Source organism: Sciurus vulgaris, assembly GCF_902686455.1.
Source record: "Sciurus vulgaris genome assembly, chromosome: 16".
Lineage (NCBI taxonomy): Eukaryota > Metazoa > Chordata > Mammalia > Rodentia > Sciuridae > Sciurus > Sciurus vulgaris.
In genome coordinates, this window is record NC_136477.1 from 66,980,717 (window position 1) to 66,996,580 (window position 15,864).

The window sequence follows — 15,864 nt, forward strand, 5'->3', positions numbered from 1 at the left end:
AAGAGTGAGATCTTTTATTACCTTTCTTTCTGGGCCTACCTTCTTTCATTTAACATAATTTCCAGTGCCATCCATGTTGTAACAAATGTCAGGATTTTATTCTGTTTCTGTACCTGAGTTGTGTTCCATTTTGTATACTTATGAATCGATAAAAGAATGTTCAGGTTGTTTCCTTTTCTTATTTACTGTGAGTAGTGCTACAGTAAACATGGGAATGCAAATATCTCTCCCATATACTGATTTTATTTCCTTTGAATATTTACGCAGTGGGGAATGCTGAGTCCCCTGGCAGTTTTATTATAAATTTTTCAAAGGGACTCCATACTGTTTTCTATAATGGCATACCAATTTACATTACTACCAACACTGCACATGGGTTTACTTTTCTCCACATTCTTGCCAGCATTTATCTTTTGGATAGTAGCCATTTGTACTAAAGTGAATTATACATGCTTAATTGTGCTTTTGACTTGTAATGATCAGTGATGTGGAGCATTTTTTTGGCCATTTGTATGTATTCTTTGGTGAAATGTCTATTTAGGTCTAATGCCCAATATAAAATCAAGTATGTAGTTTTTTCTTTTTCTTTTTTGCTATTGAGATTTTGAAGTTTCTTATATTCTAGTTATTAACCTCTTTGCAAATGTACCATTTGTACATATTTTCTCCCATGCTTTTGGTTGTTTCTTCACTTTGGTGATTGTTTTCTTAACTGTGCAGAAGATATTTTTCTTTGATTTAATCCCATTTGTCTACTTTTTATTCTGTTTCCTGTATTTTTGATTTCTTCTTCAAGACTCCTTGCCTATTCCAGTGTCCTGAAGTGTTTCCCCTATGTTTTATTCTAGTAATTTTATAGTTTAATCATTTAAAGTTGATTTTTTTAAACTGATGGGTAATAGGGACCTACTTTAATTTTTTTCTGTGTGTGAAAACCCAATTATGAAATGCCATTTAATGAAGAAACTGTCATTTTCCCTAGACCTTTCTTCTCATCTTAGTAAAAAAGTTAGTTGGCTGCGGATATGTGGGTTTATTTGTTTCATTGGTTTGTATTTTTTATGCCAATACCCAGTGTAACAACATTTAATATTTTTTTGATTGTTGATGGACTTTTATTTTTATTTTTTTATATGTGGTCCTGAGAATCAAACCCAGTGCTTCTCACATGGTAGGCGAGTGCTGTACCACTGAGCCACCCCAACCCATAACAACCTTTTTGACCTATGTTTAGCTATAACCCTGCTTCCAAGTAAGCTTTCTAAACCACAAAACTATTCCCCTAATTGACCTTTTTAAAGAGTCACTTATGAAGCTTAATTTAACACTTGTCCATTCCATTAACTTTAGAAGGTAATAGTAGATTATCCTATATATCTTGTTACTTTCATTTTTAGATATTATTGAGTGCTTTATTAAGCTTCTTAAGATAGAGATTTGTTAACATGAATAAATAGAAACATGTATTAGGCACCTCTTCTGTTTTCTTATTCCATGGTTGTTTTTTCTTTCAGCACTTGTAATTTTTGTACTTTTATGAGATTTAAATCTGCAATTTTTTGCTTCACTTTTCCTGGTGTGATTTAATTCTAAAACATTGAGCTGATGGTTTCAGAGTGATTTTGAAAAGCTTATTAAGTTCCTTATAAAACCTTATTGATAGTTTTTAATAATTGTTATTATTATGTAGTTATTTATAGTTGCAAAGATTAGTGAGCATGGTATGGATGGCTTAATGTAATTATGAAACTGGAATGCATTAAGGCATTAGGAACCTTTAATTAATAGGCAAATAGAAGTGCCAAGTAAAGCTTATAGGCTAAATTCTTCCCAGGGTTTACAGAAAGGGAGATGACTTAATTTTTTTTTTGTTTTCGTTGTTTCATAGAGTATTGGTAGAAGCTTCAGAGCAGTGATAATTTTGGGGGAATAGATTGCTTTTTTTTAACCTCTTCTATATGTATCGTGCAAGCTAAGAGGAATTAGTTGGATGAACTATAAAAACTGTTGAAATTTTACCCTTTTTGACTTATTAAAAAGTTTATATGATTCTACTGAATGTTTATTCCTAAACAAATAAAGGAAACTTATCAAGAAATGTCTTTAGTTAGTAGTTGAGAATGAATGTTATTACTTCTATTTCCCTACTGGCTTTCAAAAATTGAAAAGGAGGACAGATCTATTCAATTGAAATCTATTTATCTCAGAATATAACTTATAGCTCCCAAATCTTTCCATAGAAGATGGCCTTGGAAGTTTACATGCTATGCATGTGTATGTTAATCTTTTCTGAATTGATGAGGAATTTGCCTGCAGAGAACCATTGAAGCCCAGAAATCTTGTGGTTCATGATCCCAAAGTTTGTTAATTTGACATATCATTGACTTTAGTACTCTAGGTTGACTTCCTATCTATTTTTTTTTTTTAGTTTTCCATTAGTTTTGGCATACTGTATCTGGCAGAGAAGCAGGGAATTGTGCTCAAAAAGGGGGCTTTGTGTTAGCTTTCTATTGTTTTTATAACAAGCTACCATAAATTTAGTAGCCTTAAAAAGTCTGTAGATTATCTTACCATTTTGTAGTTTTAAGTCCAACATGGTTCTCATGGGATCACAGTTAGGGCATCAGAATAGTTGCATTCCTGTCTTGAGGCTGTAGGGGAGAGCCTGCTTCCTTGTCTTTTCCATTTTTAGAGGACACCATGTCCCTCAACTGTGGTCCCCATTTTCCATCTTTAAAGAAGCCAGTAATGGTGATGACTGGAAAGTCATCATGTTAAGTTTCCCTTACCCAGTTTCAGTGATGACAACTTTGTCACTGTGACTTAGCTCCGGAAACATGTTTTTAGTACCCAGGTGAGTTAATTGACCTACTTGGAAAATGTAGGTTGCCCATCCTATCACAGACTGCTTAACATTAGTTATACTTGCAAAGTTCCTTTTTCCATGTAAGATAAAATATTCATTAGTTCCTGGAATTTGGATGAGTGTGTGTTTAGCAAAAGAATTAGAGGCTAAGACAAGCTATGCTACAAAATTGCAATGCTTCCCAGGTACTTAGTCCTGTTATTTTCACCTCATTAACACTGTATCATTTTCTTTTCACTGTGGATTCTTTTTGCAGAAATGCTATGTTAAAGTCCTGGGGCACTGTAACTCAACTTTTTAAATCACTTTTTCTGTTCACTAAATGTATAGAGGTTTGAATAATTTTAAATCTCATTAACATGTTTTTGTTGTCAGATCAAATTTGTTTTTTTGGATTTGTAGGGAAAAACCTTGAATAATGTCCTTAAAAGTGCCAGGAAGGGTCCCCTCACTTTTTATTCATGTATTTATTTAATGTGCTACAGTTATCATAGTTGGCTGAATGTTTTCAGTTTATAATATATGCTACTGTTTTTATTGCAGGGGGGATTATTCTGTGTTGTAGTTGTGTATTTTACATTCTTCTTTTTAACTTAGAAATATCCTCTTTAAAACCTAGGGTAAAGACACATTGGCATGTATAACAATTTTTTGTCTCTATAACATGGTACTTTTTACTTTAAGGATGAATGAGAAACCAGTGCTAGTTTGAAAAAAATAACATTTTATATGTTAATGATTTTGAGGTAATAATAGTTTCTACATTGCCTGTCAATGAGCTAAATTTTAGTATTTTAAAGTTTAATAATACTTAAAAATACATAGTTTCTCTTGTCCTACAATATTTCACAACATACTTTTATCTGAATAATATTTTATGATGGGGATATTGGGAACAGGTGAACTCTTTTCTTGGTCCAAATGTTACCCAGAATTAATAAGCATCTAGAAATGGATAAGATATGTAATTTCATTACCACCTAAAAAAATGTTATTTATTTGCATATCTCAATGGATAATTTAAAATACAACATATAAGTTTATTTTAATTGGAAAAAATTTTTTATAACTGAGAGCAAAATCAGTTATGAAAAGATCTTATACAACCACATTTTACACAAAATAAGCAATTTATTTTAATTTAATTGTTGACTCTTGGTCATTTGCCAGTCTATTCTTCTATCATATTGCATTAGACTCATTCTTCCTTAAACAGGCCTCTTTTTCTTTAATATTCTTTTCTTTTTCAATTAGATAACTAATTGTTTTTCATAATTTCACTGGTCACAGTGGACAGCTTGGCTTTCTGGTCCTGTAACATGAGATTCAACACAGAAGAAATGAAATAGTCAATGATATAATTTTTTTTTTTTTTTTGTGCTGAGAATTGGATTCAGGGGTAGTTGGTCTGAGCCACATCCCCAGCCCTATTTTGTATTTTATTTAGAGACCGGGTCTCACTGAGTTGCTTACCACCTTACTTTTTGCTCAGGGTAGATTTGAACTCTCAGTACTCCTGGTTTTGTGTTTTCTTTTAAATGAGAGGCATTAGTCTTTAGAGCTTTCTCTTTCAAAAATATTCTATTTTTATATTTCTGTTCTTTCTGAATAATTTTTTTTTACTTCCCTGAGTTTTAAAATTCATCTCAAATCTAATGTATCTGTAGAAAATAAATAAATAACTTTTTAAACTGAACAATTATTCATATTTTGATTTCATACTTTAATATTTTCAGTACCAAAACCATTAAAACTGCAATTTGTTGTCACTTCAGCTTTGAAACAATATTTGTATAATAGAATTTACCATATGTTTATGTATATGTATGTATACATACATATATACAGGTTTATAAATATATAAAGCATATTTGTATGTATGAAAGAGAATGGTATATATGCCAGGTTGTCCTAAGTTGAGTAGGTACTGATTTTTTTTCATGTTTTTTTAAATCTTGTTTACTCAGTAAGATAATTGAGTGCAGAAAAGGCAGATAACCACTTGACTAGATCATCCTCTACCACTTATGAATCTCTCAATTAGAATTTTAAAGAAACTTGTGTGTGTGTATATATATATATATATATATTTTTTTTTTTTTTTTTTTTTTTGGTACCAGGTGTTAACCCAGGGGAATTTAACCACAAACCACATCTGCAGGCCTTTTTTTATTTTTTACTTATTTTTTATTTTTTATTTTTTTTGGGACATAATTTTGCTAAGTTACTTAGTGCCAAGCTAAGTTTTTTGAAGCTGGCCTCAATCTTGTGATCCTCCTGTCTCAGCTTCCTGAGTGGCTGGACTTATAGGTGTGTACCACTGTGCCTGGCTTGTGAATGTGTTCTTGATGCAGACATTTAACCTGCAATCCCAATACACTACAATATCTCATTATTCTTGGTTGTAATCAGGATTTTTTTTTTTTTTTTTTTTGGTGGGGGGTACTGAGGATTGTACTCGGGGGCTTTTGACCACTGAGCTGATACATCTCCAGGGTCTCACTGAGTTGCTGAGCACCTTGCTTTTTCTGAGGCTGGCTTTGAACTAAAGACTGTCTCAGTCTCCTGTCTCAGTCTCCCAAGCTGCTGAGATTACAAGTGTATGCCACCTCATCTGGCTGTAATAGGGTTTTAAGAAGGCCAGAGCATCTGTTGAAAGCAGATGATTGGAGAGAAAGGAGCTGACTCAATGATAAAGGAGAAATAAGTGTCTGCCAAGCCTTAAGACTTGCCTAGTCTTTGCAATGTATCATTTATGCCTTTGCCCATTTCAGTGCAAACAGGCTGACTCAAAGAAGTTAAAAATCTGACTTTCAAGGTCACATCATTAGATAGGAGTTGAAAGTCAAGAATTTACATCTATTTGATTTTACAAGTTATGTTAATTTCCCTTCTGCTCTGTTGAGCACTGGAGCAAAAGAGGAAGGGAAAGGAATGAGAGTAAATTGGAGGGAGTACCCTGGTGGCCATTATGTATTGTTAGGGAAATAACTCTGGTATCAAGTCCTGTGCAGAGAAGTTACATCTCCTATTTTGTCTTATTTTGGACCTTTACACATTTGAAAGCTGTGATAGCTGTTTAATTTATTACTTACTTTCTTCAAACCTTTTTAAAAATTCATTTCCAAATTCTTTGCCATTCTTATATTTCTTCTCATTTTAAGACTATAAGAACTCAAGAACCATGCCGGACATGGGAATTGACATAAGAGGGTTTATTAAGCAAACAGAGTGTCTCCCTGCAGGGTAAGAGAGAAAAAAGAGAAAGGGTGCATTCAAGAGAGAGTGTGAAAAGCGAGGAGGAGAGAGAAAGAAAGTGAGTAGAATAGAGAAAGCATGAGAAAAAATGGTGGGAAAGCTATTCTTAAACAGTTGAATTCTGCTGGGCTAAGAGGTGACCAATAATGGAGAAGGATACTTGCAAGCTGACTGATGAACCAATAGCTAGCTAGGATATTCACAGACTGACAAGTAGTTGGGAGGTGGGGAAATGGCTGCAGCTGAAAGGGCAGGGGGAATGAAAAGAAGTTGGGAGGTGGGGAAATGAATGTAGCATAAGTAGTGTTGAGAACAGGCTGATATCTGTGCAGCTGTCTTAATCACCAGGATGCAGGCAGTTGTGACTGCACCCTCAAGAGCCAATATAGGACAAATAGGACTGCTGGGCCCCTGTGCTTATCAAGGTTGTTCAGAGATATTTGTCTGAGGAATGTTCAGCTGCCTGGAAACCTTATCTATCAAGCACAGGGGGGCCTAGCCCTGACTCATGTCCTGCATAGTTCATCCCTTCCCTCCTCCCTTCTTCCTGGTGGGACTCAATGAGAATCAAATAGATGGCGGGACCCAACCAGAGGAGGACTAATGTTTAGCTGTTCAAATGTTAACCAATAACGTACAGTTCTTTGTGTGTGAATGCTTGGAAATCTCTTAAATTGAGGATGTTCTCGCCCCTCAGGACCGCTCCCCACTTAGCCATTGCAATGGTCTGAGAGGCTGGTTGTGGTTCAGGATGAAGGTTTATTTTGCAATTAAACCTCTTTGTGTGTCTTGCATTTCTGTCTGTGCACTTTGATTCTCTGGGGATCAGTCAATATTGGACCCTAACAGCAGCAGGGGAGCAACTTTATATTACAAAGACAGTAATCAAAGTGATCTTCAGATGTATCAGGACTATAAGTTTCATGTTTATATTATTCCATGCATGCATACATACTAAATGCTTAAAAAGAAGGACTTCAGCCCAGCATTTGTATCCATCTCCAGTTAAGTCCAACTTTCATTTCTAGCTGTGTTTTCTGTTCTACCACCACTAGTTACATTAATCTATGTAGATCATGCTTTTCAGGATCCTACCTTGTTTTCATCATGTAGTCTTCATTGTTTTAACTTTCACTTCCTACCCATTGTTTATCCCCTAGGAAAATTCTCACTGGACTGACTTGACAACACGACTTTCATTGGGTTAGGCATTGAAGAGACTACTTTGCATCCAGCCCTGGCCTGCTCTTTCTATGTTAATTATCTTTTCACCCTTTACAAGGTTCAGGTTGTAATAGAAAGCTGCTCCCCTGCCCTTTACCCCTTTAGGTTGCATCACAACCTAGTTTGTCAGTTTGAAAGCTGCTCTTCCCAGCCCTTTCCACTGCAGCCATTTCCCTCCTTCCCAACTACTTCTCAGTCTGTGAACATCCTATTGCTTCATCAGCTTGCATGTATCCTTCTCCTTTGTTGGTCCCCTGTTAGCCTGGCAAAATTCAACTGCTTAAGGATAGATTTCCCACTATTTTTCTCATGCTTTATCTTTCTTACTCACTTTCTTTCTTTTCTCTCTCCTCCTCGCTATTCACACTCTCTCTTGGACATGGCCTTTCTCTTTTCCTCTCAGTTTCTCTATTACCCTGCAGGGAGACACTTTATTTGCTTAATAAACACTCTTATGTCAATTTCCGTGTCCAGTTTGGTTTTTGTGGGTTTCTTACACAGGTGAATGCCTAGAAAATGCTAAAATTTTTCTCTCTCCTGCTCATTTGCTCTCTATTTCATACCACCTTTACACCAGGTCCTGTGCCCAGCCTCTGTAATATACCTCATGTATGCCAAATAGACTCCTGTCTTGACCTTCTTCCTAACTGTAATATTCATGTTCCAAATATCTGCTCCACAATTTGCTTACCTCCAAGTCTTGACTCAGATGTTGCCTTCTTGGTGAGACTCCTTTGAATATCTTCCAATTTAGTACTAGCACATTGTTTCATGCATTTTTCCCTTGTTCTAATTCTTAATCCCCTCACTCCCCACCCATATCACTTAACAATTTCTAGCATATTGTTCACTACTCATCCCTTAATGCATGCTTGTCTTTTCTCTCTCTATCCCTCTTGGAATTTAAATTGTTTTAGAAAAAAGATTTTCATTTATCAATATATCCCAGGTATCAAAAATGTTTGACACATACAGTGGCACCAAATTAATATTTGTTGAATAAATGAATGCTTTTTCTTTTATTTAGAATAGAAAAGTAATAATTTCAGCCTCCTCCAGTAAATTGTCTTTTTTTTTTTTTTTTAATTTTAATCCAAAGGGAATTTTGGAAGGAGAGCCAAAATATTTAAATGATCTAGATTCCAATTAACTCTATCACTGATGATTTTTGGTCTGGGTGAATAACAGGCTGTTTTTAAAATTAGACTAAAAGTTTCAGAATATAATAAAGGCAATTGAGTTTGGGATAGGATATGGACCTAGTTACTGAAGTGATTTATCTGTTTTTCCTGTTTTAGTAGCAGGCGTCTATGTAAGGAGGAGGAAGAGTTTTCAGTAACTTTTTTTTTGGAGAATGTGTTTCTGTATTTAGAGTCCAGTGGTACTTCACCACTGAACTGAATCCCCAGTCCTTTTTATTTTTTTAATTTTGATACAGGGTCTCACTAAGCTGCTGAGGCTAGTATCAAACTTGTGATTCCCATACTTCAGTCTCCTGAGGCTTGTTTGTTTCCTGAAAGTTGTTTCTTCTTTGGGTATTGAGTTTTTAAAATTGAGGTGAAATTTGTATCAAACATTAACCATTTTAATGTGAACAATTCTGTACATTCACAGTGCTGTGCAATCATGATCTCTAACTGCAAAACATTTTCCTCAGTCCAAAGTTAAACCCTGTATACACTGAGCAGTTCTCTATGTACCTTCTCCCAGCCCATGGCAATCACCAATCTGTTTTGTTTCTGTGAATTTGCATCTTCTGTATATTTTGTATAAATTGAAGCACATGTGTATTTTTATGTCTGATTTCTTTTATTTAGTATAATATTTTTGAGAACATATTATAGTGTGGTCAGGACTGTTTCTTTCAAAGTCCAAATAATATTACATTGGGCTGGGAATATAACTCAGTTGGTAGAGAGCTTGCTTCCTAAGCACAAGGCCCTAGGTTCAATCCCCAGCACCACAAAAAAAAAAAAAAAAAAAAAAAAGAAAAAAGAAAAAAAATTGCATTGTTTGTATGTACTGTGATCTGCTTGTCCAGTCATGCATTCATAGATACTTGGCCTGTCTCTAGCCTTTGGCTAATGTGTATGCTACTTCTGAAAGCATGTGTTCACATGCATTTGAGTACCTGGTTTCATTTCCTTTGGGTAAGCACTTAGTAGTAGAATTTTGTCATATGATAATTTTATGTTTTCTTTTTGGAACATTGCCAAACTGTTTTCCATAATGGCTGCATCTTTTACATTCCCATTTGTAATGTGTAATGATTTTAATTTCTCTGCATCCTTACCAACACTTGTTATTTTCTATTGTTTTGGATAGGTGTTGATTTGAAACTTAGTTTAAAAAAGCTTCAAGTTTGGTGCTGGGGAGATAGCTCAGTTGGCAAAGTGCTTGCCTTGCAAACAAAAGGCCATGGCTTCAATTCCCAGCACCACCGGAAAAAAAAAAAAAAAAAAAAAAAAAAAAAAAAACTTCAAGGTTTTATTGATAAGTTTCCTTTTATAAGGTTTTATATAACAAGAAAATAAAGTATACAAAGACCTTATAGAAGCAAACAAAATATTGAATTGAGTAGGGAAATCTCAATATACAAATGATATTTAATTTTAAAAATTATAGTAAATGGTAGTATAGCATTTCCAAGTTTGATTGAAAGGCTTGCAGTTTTATGTGAAACATAGGTGTGTAATGAATTACCCTGTATTGTAGAGTATTATGTGTGTTAATAGTGAAATACCTATAAGGTATGTGTTTAATTAAAATTGAGTTAACTACTTAAATTGCCATGATTTGTTCATTCTAAAATAACTGTCACCAAAAATTTAGAAAATGATCAAAAGAAAAATTACTCCCTAAACACTACCCTACTAAGTTCATGGTAGAATTTGGATATATTTTCTTTTATCCTTTCAAAATTTATGTTTTATTAACAATGTTTATGACTACACCTATATAGGCTAGAGTCCATACAACATATTTCCTGGTGTTAAATTTGTTTTATAATGTCCATCTTCACTAACCGTATAGTACTACATTTAATGATTATATTGCAGCTCTTAGACATGATAAAACCTGTTGGTTTAGGTTGGAGCAATCAGAACAGACTTCCTCAAGAAAGCCTATTCACTTACTGTCCTCATACACCCTTCATTTCTTAAGTGTCATAACTGCTTTTGTGAAGTGACTTCTGTGACTTCAGATCAGGATTGATATTGTAGTTCCATCCCACAGTACCCTTTGTCATTCACAGCACTGGTTTTTCATTCTAATCAAGTTCTTATTTGTGTGTTTACTATTGCCTTCCTGTCCTGTCAAGCTGTAAGCTCACCATGGACTGGACTTATGGTTGTCTTTGTGCTCAATTAACTTCCATCAGGGCTGTGTGTTCTGCTCATTGGTTTTTAATGAGCATGTTAGATTACTAGTGAGGTGACAAACAAGCAAAGGAAAACCAGTTTGAAAATTCAGGTGCTCCTGGGTCTTTGGGAAAATCTGTGGGTTTGGAAGCTAAAAAATGGTGAGAGTTTTCTTCATTTTGCAGGGGGATGGAAAGAAAAATGGGGCAGTGTTACTGGAAGATGAATCTAAAGAGCTCTGTTTATATTAAGAAGTTCTTTATTTGCAAAATTTAAATATTTACATTTTCTTCTCTCACTTTTGTATAAATTTAATGTATTTAGTGTTTCAAGTTACATTCTGTCACAAATTTTGGAACATTTTTAATAAGTATACAAAATATTACCTATGTTTTAGTATGATACTCTATTATTGGATACCTCCTTGTTGAAGGAAGTGAATACTAATAAAAAGACTGATTCAATCACCTAGAGGATTGGCTATGAAGACCTGAGTCTAGGTTAGTTCCAAGGGAGTAGAGTAAATACAGGAGATATTTGTATAATCAAGTAGTTTTAGGTAAGCATTAGCTGATAGATTTTGGAAAGAAGATAGCTTAGAATAACAGGTTTCTAGAGGGAATTAGGTTGATGTCTATAGATTTGGGGTGAAAATAAATGGATTTTATTTTTCTCCTATTGACTTGAGATACTTTTATGGAGGTGCAGTATAGGCTATATCATAGGTTGTCAGAATTTTTTTAATATATGCAAAGCCAAATAGTAAATATTTCATCTTTGTGAGCCATATGGTCTGTTTCATCTATTCACCCATGCTGTTCTGTGAAAGCAATCACAGATTCTATGTAAACCAATGGCTGTGACTATGTTCCTGTAATAGCCTATATACAAAATTGGGTGGCACATGCCACTTGACCTACTGTGCTTTTGTTTTCCAACTCCTTGGTTATATCACTGAGCTTTTATTTCAGAGTATATTAAGTCATATTGGGTTCTGTTGTGTATTATGTAGTTTCCTTCAGTGAGGATCACTGATGAAAAGTAGAACTATAAGCCAGGCATGGTGGCACATGCCTGTAATCCCTGTGGCTTGTGAGGCTGAGACAGGAGGATTTAGAGTTCAAAGCCAGCCTCAGCAAAAGTGAGGTTCTAAGTAACTCAGTGAGACCCAATCTATAAATAAAATACAAAATAGGGCTATGGATGTGGCACAGTGGTCAAGTATTCCCAAGTTCTTTCCCCAGTACCAAAAAAAAAAAAAAAGGTAGAACTATAGGAAAGGACTGTTGTATTTAAGTTTTATTATCCAGCTTTTAGAATTTTTGACTAAGCAATGTTAAACAAAATTTATAGGAGGACATTATTTTCAAATAAGTTCTGCACTGGGCCCCAACAAACAAGAGGAGAATGGAGCAACTCATTTTGGGTACTACATAATGAAACTGGACTTTGAAATGGTCCAGTTTAAATAACAAAAATACAAAACCCAGAAGATTCCCAGAAGCCAATCAGAAGGGACTCAGTTAACCTAACCTGGCAAAATAAGAAATTAATTTACTTATAAAAATGCATGACTTTAAAATTGTACACTTTTGATCCTTATTTTTCTTTCTTCACCTCTTTTCTACCTATAAAGTTAATATCCTCTGCTTAGATCATTGGATCACCTTTTCTGAATTCTTTTGAAGAGATGCTACCTGATTCATGAATTATTTTAAAAGACAAACACATCATTAAATTTGTTAAAATTCTGCTTCTTTTAAAAAAATCCATGTAATAAACAGAACAGAGAAAGTGTAAAAGAAATCCTATAATAAGAATTAGATTAAAATATCTAAGTTGAGCAGTGGGAAGAGTAAAGGTAGGAGTCTGTCAAAGGGCAATTTGGTAGAAGTCCAGTGACTACAGATTTTATGAGCATTAAGAGTAGGTTTGTTGAACAATAGTGGGAAAACGTGGAATTTTAAGTTTCATATCTTGTTTTAAAGACCTTTTAGGATTAGGTCTTAATTCTGCAAAGCACTCTACAGCAAAAGATTTGGAAAAAAATAATGAAAATGTAAATAATGTAGAAATTATCAAAGAAGTCAGGGGAAAAACATCTATTCGAGAATCAGACTACCTGGTTTGAAACTTATCTCTGACTTTATTGACTGGCAGTCTATCTTCTGTCTCTTTCAGATTAGCTTTAACTTTCTCATCTGAAAAGGATAATTAATAGCTGTTTATAGGATTTACAGGATTATTGAGAGACATTATAGTGTAAATGATTCATAGTACTCCATGAATGACAACCATTATGTTAATATTATTTTATTTATTTTGAAATATGGTAGATGAGTGAAGCAGCTTTCATAGTTGCTTTGAAGGGATTTAAACTGGATATTCTAATTATCCTTCTATATCTAGGATTTCTATTGCTGTCATTTCAATTTTTCTTTGTATTAAATGTTATGAATAGACACTTTAACATAGTATTCTTTTTTCTTTTTTTATTATTTATTTGAATTAAAAATCATAAGTTTACATACAGCAATATTGTTTGATTCATTCTATTATTTTTCCCTTCCCCTCAAACCTCCCACCCCTCTTTGCCCTTTACACAGTCCTTCCTTCCTCCATTCTTACCACCCTCCTTATCTGTAAACCGAAACCAAACCCTAACACTAACGCTAAACCCTCCTATCCCCCCTTATATGTCCTCATCCACTTATCAGCAAGATCATTTGTCCTTTGGTTTTTTGAGATTGGCTTATCTCACTTAGCATGATATCCTCCAATTTCATCCATTTGCCTGCAAATGCCATAATTTTATCATTCGTCATGGCGGAGTAATATTCCATTGTATACATATGCCACAGTTTCTTTATCCATTCATCAACTGAAGGGCATCTAGGTTGGTTCCACAATCTGGCTATAGTGAATTGAGCAGCTATGAACATTGATGTGGCTGTATCTCTGTAGTATGCTGATTTTAAGTCCTTTGGGTATAGGCCAAGGAGTGGGATAGCTGGGTCAAATGGTGGTTCCATTCCAAGCTTTCTGAGGAATCTCCATACTGCTTTCCAGAGTGGCTGCACTAATTTGCAACCCCACCAGCAAAGTATGAGTGTACCTTTTTCCCTGCATCCTCGCCAACACCTGTTGTTGTTTGTGTTCTTGATAATTGCCATTCTAATTGGGGTGAGATGAAATCTTAGGGTGTTTTGGTTTGCATTTCTCTTATTACTAGAGATGTTGAACATTTTTTCATATATCTGTTGATTGCTTGTACATTTTCTGTGAAGTGTGTGTTCATTTCCTTAGCCCATTTGTTGATTGGATTATTTGTATTCTTGGTGTAGAGTTTATTGAGTTCTTTATAGATTCTGGAAATTAGCGGTCAATCCGAAATATGAGTGGCAAAGATATTCTCCCACTCTGTAGGCTCTCTCTTCATATTTCTGATAGTTTCCTTTGCTGATAGAAAGCTTTTTAGTTTGAATCTACTTCAGTGGTTCATTCTAGCTTTTATTTCTTGAGCTATGGGAGTCCTGTTAAAGAAGTCTGATCCTAAGCCAACAAGTTGAAGATTTGGACCTACATTGTCTTCTATAAGATGAAGGATCTCTGGTCTGATTCTGAGTTCCTTGATCCATTTGTTGAAGAGGCTATCTTTTCTCCATTGCATATTTTTGCCACCTTTGTCTAGTATGAGAAAATTGTATTTATTTGGGTTTCTGTCCATGTTCTCTATTCTGTACCATTGATCTACCTGTCTATTTTGATATCAATATCATGCTGTTTTTGTTACTATTGCTTTGAAATATAGTTGAAGATCTGGTATTGCAATACCCCCTGCTTTGCTCTTTCTACTGAGGATTGCTTTAGCTATTCTGGTTTTCTTATTCTTCCAGATGAATTTCATAATTGCTTGCTCTATTTCTGTAAGGTACATCATTGGAATTTCAATTGGAATTGCATTGAATCTGTATAGCACTTTAGGTATTATGGCCATTTTGACAATATTAATTCTGCCTATCCAAGAACATGGGAGATCTTTCCATCTTCTAAGGTTTTCTTTATTTTCTTTCTTTAGTGTTCTGTAGTTCTCATTGTAGAGGTCTTTCACCTCTTTTGTAAGATTGATTCCCAATTATTTTATTTTTTTTGATGCTATTGTGAATGTGGTAGTTTTCCTAATTTCTCTTTCTGAAGATTCATCACTTATGTATAAAAATGCATTGGATTTATGAGCATTGATCTTGTAACCTGCTACTTTACTGAATTCACTTATGAGTTCTAAGGGTTTTCTGGTGGAATTTCCATGTTCCTCTAAATATATAATCATGTCATCAGCGAACAGGGATAGTTTGAGTTCCTCTTTTTCAATTTGTATCCCTTTAATTTCTTTGGTTTGTCTAACTGCTCTGGCCAGAGTCTCAAGAACGATGGTGAATAGAAGTGGTGAAAGAGGACATCCCTGCCTTGCTCCCGTTATTAGGGGGAATGCTTTCAGTTTTTCACCATTTAGAATTATTTTGGCCATGGGCTTAGCATAAATGGCCTTTACAATGTTAAGGAATATTCCCACTACCCCAATTTTCTCTAGAGTTTTGAGCATGAAGGGATGCTATATTTTATTGAATGCTTTTTCTGCATCTATTGAAATAATCATGTAATTCTTAACTTTTAGTCTGTTGATATTGTGAATGACATTTATTGATTTCCAGATATTGAACCAACCTTGCATCCCTGGGATAAAATCCACTTGATCATGGTGCACTATTTTTTAATATATTTTTGTGTGCGATTTGCTAAAATTTTGTTGAGAATTTTTGCATCGATGTTCATTAAGGATATTGGTCTGAAATTTTCTTTCCTTGATGAGTCTCTGTCTGGTTTAGGTATCAGGGTGATATTGGCTTCATAGAATGAGTTGGAGACGGTTCCCTCCTCTTCTATTTCATGGAATACTTTGAGGAGTATTGCAATGAGCTCTTCTTTAAAGATTTTGCAGAATTCGGCTGAGAAATCATCTGGTCCCAGACTTTTCTTTGTTGGTAGGCTTTTGATGACCTCTTCTATTTCATTGCTTGAAATTGATTTATTTAAGTTGAGTATATACTCCTCATTCAGTTTAGGTAATTCATATGTCTCTAGAAACTTGTTGAT

The 15,864-nt window shown here is 34.5% G+C and overlaps 1 protein-coding gene across 1 annotated transcript in view; it reads right to left on the reverse strand.

Moving 5' to 3' along the window:
- LOC306646623 (zinc finger protein 610-like) overlaps nucleotides 1-15,864 on the reverse strand; it is an 827,359-nt gene that overhangs the window by 738,389 nt on the left and 73,106 nt on the right. The window lies entirely within an intron of this gene.